Source organism: Dioscorea cayenensis, chromosome 15, assembly GCF_009730915.1.
Source record: "Dioscorea cayenensis subsp. rotundata cultivar TDr96_F1 chromosome 15, TDr96_F1_v2_PseudoChromosome.rev07_lg8_w22 25.fasta, whole genome shotgun sequence".
NCBI classification, from domain to species: Eukaryota; Viridiplantae; Streptophyta; class Magnoliopsida; order Dioscoreales; family Dioscoreaceae; genus Dioscorea; species Dioscorea cayenensis.
The window spans coordinates 19,069,396-19,076,289 of record NC_052485.1 but is presented as its reverse complement, the minus strand read 5'-3'; the positions used below and the strand labels follow the sequence as shown (position 1 = coordinate 19,076,289).

At 37.4% G+C, this 6,894-nt stretch overlaps 1 long non-coding RNA gene across 1 annotated transcript; it reads right to left on the bottom strand.

The window, feature by feature from the left end:
• Positions 1-4,757: 4,757 nt before the first annotated feature.
• Positions 4,758-6,507, bottom strand: LOC120277974. The gene is made up of 2 exons (XR_005541531.1): positions 6,343-6,507; positions 4,758-5,778 (listed from the first exon to the last, which is right to left on the bottom strand). It is a non-coding gene; the product is annotated as an uncharacterized LOC120277974 (long non-coding RNA).
• Positions 6,508-6,894: the final 387 nt, after the last annotated feature.

Below are 6,894 nucleotides of genomic sequence, written 5' to 3'. Positions count from 1 at the left end.
AATTATATTTTTCATCATTTTTTTCACTGTCTTTTAATCTTCCACTCTGCTCCAACATAGATGGAAATATTTTAAATTTTTTTATCAACCAAAAAATTATAATAGTCTTTAGAAAAATGGGATAAGAGTTTATTTATTTTTTACTATAATAAACTCTCTATTCATACAGTACTAAAAAGTACCGAGGCCAAAGGGTTTCTATTTACTATATGGTATTTCTACTATATAGTATTTCTACTATATAGTATTTCTATAGTAAGAGTTGATCTATGCCCAAACACCATGAAAATTAGTTCTCCATTATATGAAAATAACAATCCAATCCCAAGGACATAAAACACATTAAGAGAATAATAAACCTCCCTCAAAGCTTGCAATCTCCTTGGATAGATACAATTCTTTAAAGATTCCTTTATATCACCGCCGAGAACTCTCCACGAATGGCTCCCTAGAAGCTTTAAACCTTCACCTAATCTCTCCTTTTTGTTTTCTTCACCTGGAAAAGATATGTAGTAGAAGCCCTCCAAATAGGCGCCCGAAGGGGGGCTAAAGAGAAGAGATGAAATTCCCCCAAAAGCCCTAGCAATTAGACATTTCTAACTTGAAAATTAAGGGTCCTTACAAGTGCTACAATATCCATAAGTGTGCCTATAAGCTTGCCCACAAGCTTCTTTGTCTGCAACTTGTAGGTGCTATAGTGCCATCAAGGATGCCCATAAGCATCTCTATTTGTAGCTTACGGTGCTACAGTTCCTGTAATGGTGTCATAATACCCGTAATGGTGCTATAGTGACAGTCTACAATCCTTGTAAAAATGTTACAGTTTCTGCAAGGCTGTCTCGCATGCCACTCTATGAACTCCATACTTTGCTAAAAAGTGGCTTAAATCTCCTTGAACTTGTTCCTTTTTGACTATGTTCCTTATTTTCAACATGAGTACGAACTAGAAGCAAATTATATACTAAATGTTCTCATATATTCAAGCGATACACCCAAAGTGCAATAGATAATAACAAAAAAATTTGTTCATTAGATTTTGATGAAAATATTTTGGAGGTGATTTTGTGAATCAATCAGTTTGATTCTCATTAGATTGAATCTTTTGCACTTCTATGGCACTTTCTTTCTAGAGACCATGGATGTATAAAAATTTTGGCTATATATATGTGTCATTCTATCTCTTTTAATATAAACTTTGTGTATTTGAGAAATATAATCACTGTTGTTGACAACGCCCCTTGCGTGTTACCCGCAAGTGCATGGGTTTGACAAGTAATAAATTCCCAGGTGAGTGAGGTATCGTATCCACAAGGAGTAGGGAGTAAAAAACACTTAAATTGTTACTTAACAAAGTGAAAATGAACAATGATTGTGTTGATAAGGTATGGTGAAACAAGAGTAAAAGAAATAAGAAAAAGAAGCACAAGTAGGTGAGAGATAAGACAATCGATAGAAGTGGGGTACTTGGATACTATTCCGCCTAAGATAATCGTTTCAAGTGCAAAACCAACTATTATGCTTCCTAACTAATGCATTAATGACTCACTAAAATACATGGTCCCAAATCTAAGGTCAACCATGACTCACTCTACACCAAGTCCCGGTGGAGAAATTGATCAATCTCAACACCTCGTACTGTGTACAGTTGCAAGACGCTCTAATGATTCCAAGTGATAAACCCTATTCCTATGTGTAGACCTAACCCTTTGGTCCAGGCGGAAGATCCCTAGTCACAATTAAGCCCTAGTTGTTGAAATCACTTCAACACTTCACTCCGTTGCCTTTGCAACTAAGCCCCAGTGGAAGGTCATCCCTTAGCCCGTTCACTCTACTATGACTGCAAAGAACTCTTGGAATGTGGAGGTAGAGTAAATCAAATCAAAGGGGAAAGGGGACGCTCCGCTACCTCTCGACTCACCCTTTCAACCCTCTCCAATCTAGCTTTGTCTAACCTCATGGCGTGTCACCCATCCACAAAGGTTACCAATATAGACTCTCAACCCTAGTATTAGTCTAAGGGAGAAATCATTCAACAAGCATTTAAGATTGGAACTCAATTAAAAAATTAATAAAAGAAAGCATAATAAAAGGTTTAAAGAAACAATAGCATCTTAGGGTTCACAAATCCAAGTACCCATTAGGGGGTTTAGCTCTCCATGGAGCTAGTTACAATCAACAAAGTAATCCATAGAAAACCCCCTCGGTGTTTGTGTCGATGATCTTGTGGAGTAGCTGAGTCTTCTCTAAGGATTCCCTTGTCCGGCCTAGGGCACACTTCGCCGGATCTATGCCGACGAAAGCTCCCCCAATAACCTTCTTCCAAGTGAATCACAATATCGAAACCTTCAAACCACTCCTAAGACATGCCAAAAGTCTCTCGAAACCCTAGCCGACGGCCTTCCAAACAATAGAAAAAAGTGGAAGATAAGAGGTGAAAAAGATCCCCAAAATCGGGCTTAATCGCGGCTTAAATAGGGCTGGAAACGGGCATCCACACGCCCTTGTGGATGTTTCCCACGGGCCTGTGGAATTTCCACACGGGCGTGGAGAATTTCCACACGCCCGTGTGGATTCTTTGGAAATCTCATTTTTGGCCTGCTGTGAACAGTAACTGCTACAGTATTCCGCCAGAACACTCTCAATTCCACACTCTTCATCGAGGCAACATAAACGGACACACGTTTATGCCGTAGATCGCACGTATTCTTCAATCAAAAGCTTCATTGGCGGAGATCTTGTCATCAATGCACGAGTCGGGATATGTAAATGTGACGGCCTTTGTGCCCCTCCAAACCATTATAATGACTTAAATTCATAGAGGTTGGCACACATTCACGTATCTTGGAGTCCCACTTGTGTCTTCGCGTTTGTTCCTTCCAAGATTTCACCAAACAATGCAATAACGATCTACTTTTGGTTTCTTTTCTCTATACTTAGCTTCATAACCCTATATGCATGAAAGTAACACAAATGCACAAGTATTAGAGCTAAAACCTGATAAAAGTAATGCTCATGATAAGGAAAGAACACTTCGTATTATTATCACACATGCACTTATCAGTTGTCCTCATAAATTGTTCGGGCATTTGTTGTAACTTATGGTAATTTACATGATGACTGTATATCATGCCTCAACTAGTCATTGGGCACATAACAACTACCATGATAACCCAAAGAGATATTACCCACATCTCTAGCATTGAGTTACCACAAGGTTTACATATATTTGGTATCATCGCACAAAAGCAAAGAACAACCATCCACAATTATAATGGAATAGATTGAATGGTACGATAAACATGTATATGTAAAACTCTAAAAACAAAAGAGTCTACAATATCAGTTTTGATAAGCAAGGGGATCCAATTTATACAATAAAGATAAATTCACAATATGCAAAAATAAAATAGACTTTGTCCAAACAAACTTAAGATCAAAGAGGTCTCGAAGATGACAAAACTACCGAATATTGCATCCCGCCTTGCACACAACTCAACCTAGGAAGAAATAATGAAGGGGAGAGTAACATAATTAATTAGTTAGTGAATACCACTTAAATCTAGGAGGGTAATTAAGCAAATGATCCATATAATAGAAAACAAATGTTTTAAATTCCTAACATAACTTCACACTTCAAACCATGCTTAATACATATATATATATATATATATATATATATATATATATCTGTGTGTGTGTGTGTGTGTGTGTGTGTGTGTGTGTGTGTATACATACAGAACTTGGGTTTTAACCACAAACTATCTAACCAAATAAAGCAATAAGTATAGTATCTCATAAGGCCTACCCTCAAATAATTCCCAAAATTAGCTATGGGCGCAACTAGGATCGGATCCGCTAAGGTATCTGTCATTTAATTTAGAAAAGTAACAAGCCCTCCTTGGCGTTAACCTCTAAAATTCCTGAGTGGTTACCCAGGTATCTCAAAACTAGTGTGGAATTCTCTCATTTCACATGCCCTCTCTCTGTGCCTCCTAAATGGTCTAAAGTTCACTGATCGTCCATGTTGTCTCTTTATAGGCTAGACCATGGGGACCTCCACTACAATGGCTGGCCGTGGCCAGTTATCACCATCAAATCAATATTAATCACTCAAGCAAACATGAAAAAGGATATATTTTCTATTATCATTTGAGCTCAATAACATGAGTTCAATAGGCATTTAAACCTGTCATGAGCAAGCATAATGTTGTTAGAAAATGAGCGCATCGTTCCCTGGCCACAAGTGGATGGGTCGGTAAAATCCCAAGAGCGAGAGGGCCATATTCTCTATGGTCCAAAGAGCTATTATTATTTTTTCTTCAACTACACTATCTAATTTATGAAGCAGTTGTGATTGTTCAATTGCAAAATAAGAAAATAAAGAAACAAGCTAAAGGACACCATGCAACAATAAGGATAACAATTCCAATGAGAGGGAATGCCTTAAGTAAGGAACCTCTTGGGAGAACAATAATCATGGATGAATTTGGGAATTAAAATATGATGCTAGCTTAGGCTTTGGTCTACTACACTCTAAATTTAACTACCCCAGAACCTTCATAATGTAGCCCTAATCCCATACGGCTTCCTCCATATAGAAGATATCCCTACAATGTCATTGGGTGCAAGGAGTCTTGGCTAGGGTAGCCCTCATGCAAGCAGCTCGCTCTATAAGCATCATTTAATAATCAAAACCTACATAATCCATCCACTGTAGGTTCAACATGAAAATAATAGATTGAAACCAAAGTAAAGCATGCCAAAAGATAATTTAAAATTAAAGCATTATCCATACAAGTTTCCTCCCAAGGTTCACTAAAGCATGGTGGCCTTGGGAGTTCAATTCAACATCAAAATAAGAGAAAGTTAGAAATACAAATTAACAATGTAAAGGTTCATCGCAAACCCCCTATTCCATTAATTAATGGTGGTGATGAAACCTCATCCGATCCACGCCGTCAAGCTCTTGATGTTCCCCTTAAGTTCCATCTTCTTCTCCCTTTGATTCTAGTATGAATTAACATTCTCCCAAGGTATTGCGCACTAGGAGCACTTGGAGATGTGTGGCGGTCAAGCTCCCTCTTGAAAACCCTAAAATCGGTTCATATAGTCGCCCAGGTGTGTGGGCATACATGCGGCCGAATGGAGCCTGCTCGAGGCTCGAATTAGGGATCAAAATCAAGAAATAGGTGCACTCGCAGGGGGGTGCGAGTGCTGGGCGGCCACAAGGGGCTCTGCCAGGCTGTGTGGCAGTCGTGTGGCCGCACAGAGGTCACACCAGTCACTACTACAGTAAAGTACTAGAACCTCACAATATGCTAATGCCATACATGTAAAAGGACATATTTTCTATTGTCATCAGAGCTCCATAACATGAGTTCAATATACATTTAAACCTGCCAATAGCAAGAATAACCCAAACATGGAAGCCATTTTCCTAACAAACCATATGTATAACCATCACGTGTAAACCATCCTTTTCAAATAGAATAAGCTAATAGGCATACTAACCATAAGTATACCAAAATACAAATGTCCAAAAACCTTAAATACGTAAAGGAATAGCTTTTTGTTTCCAAACATATTTTCATGGTTTTGCATTAAACTATATTTAAGTTGAGAAGAAGCTTTAGTAAAACAAAATATTTCATTTCATATTTTAACCTCTAGTAGAACTATGCAAAATCAACATAAATTCACTCACAAAACTATGAACTTTGGGTCTTACACACAGCTAATCCTTAGCCAAGCCCTTATCCTTGGTTGAGGTTTCACCATCTATAAAAATACAAAAATAATACAAAACGATGAAGTTAAAAAAAAATGAATGCTATACTCTCGCAAATAAAGCCTATATGGCATGCATGGAATGTTGGAATTTTACTTTAACAAATCCTTAATAATCAATGAAGTAAAATCAGGACTCAATGTGAACAACTTCAAGGATTTGTTGAGCATTCTCAGGTGCTACAGTAATCCTCGCTCTTATCTTGTCCCAAAACTTATATATTGGCATGAAAATAAAAACCCATATACAACAAGATTTTGAAGAGAAACAATAGAAACATGATTCAAGGATCTTGTCATATTCGAAAGGCCTATATCTTCCCTCCAAATTTAACAAGAAAGATGAACTCTACACACTTGAATACAAAGAGTTAAACAATGAAGCCATGAGCTCCAATTCACCAAAACTCATCCTAAGTAAACAAAAACAATCAACAAGCAAGATACGAGAGTTCTCTCCATACTAAAATAGAGGATTATAGGTTCACTTCTCTTAGGGGATATGAAATCACAAAAATACATGAAGAACATTAAAATAATTAAGAGAACCCTTACCTTAAGGGTTGCAAAAGCACAAGGAGGTAAAAACTTCCAAGAGATAAGAGTTATTTTGAAGTAAAGAAGGAGTGAGAACAAGCCCTAGGGAAGAAGAATTCCACCATTTGAAACTTTAGGAGATTTGGAGAAGATGATGACATGTTATGAGGATAAGAATGGATGAATGACACTAATGCCCAAACATCTTCAAAAATAATTACAAAGATTTCATAATGCAAGAGAATTTCCTCATATACCTTTCCACTTTGAAAGGAATTACAAGGATGACATAAGCATGTGAGTAAATTACTCACATGCCCTCTTATCTTCACAAAAACTACAAACACATCATTACACACTCTAAAAGACACATATGCCCTTGCATTATCATGGAAAAGACAAGTAAATGCTATGAACAAATCCAAGAGAGACTTGCAACACTAAACAAAGCAGTAAAATCCAAAACCTAGGTATAACATTCTACTCCTATTAAAAGAATTTTGTCCCCAAAATTCCAGCTCACCCTGATCCATCAAACAAATGAGGATCTTGTTTCCTCAAAGATGCCTC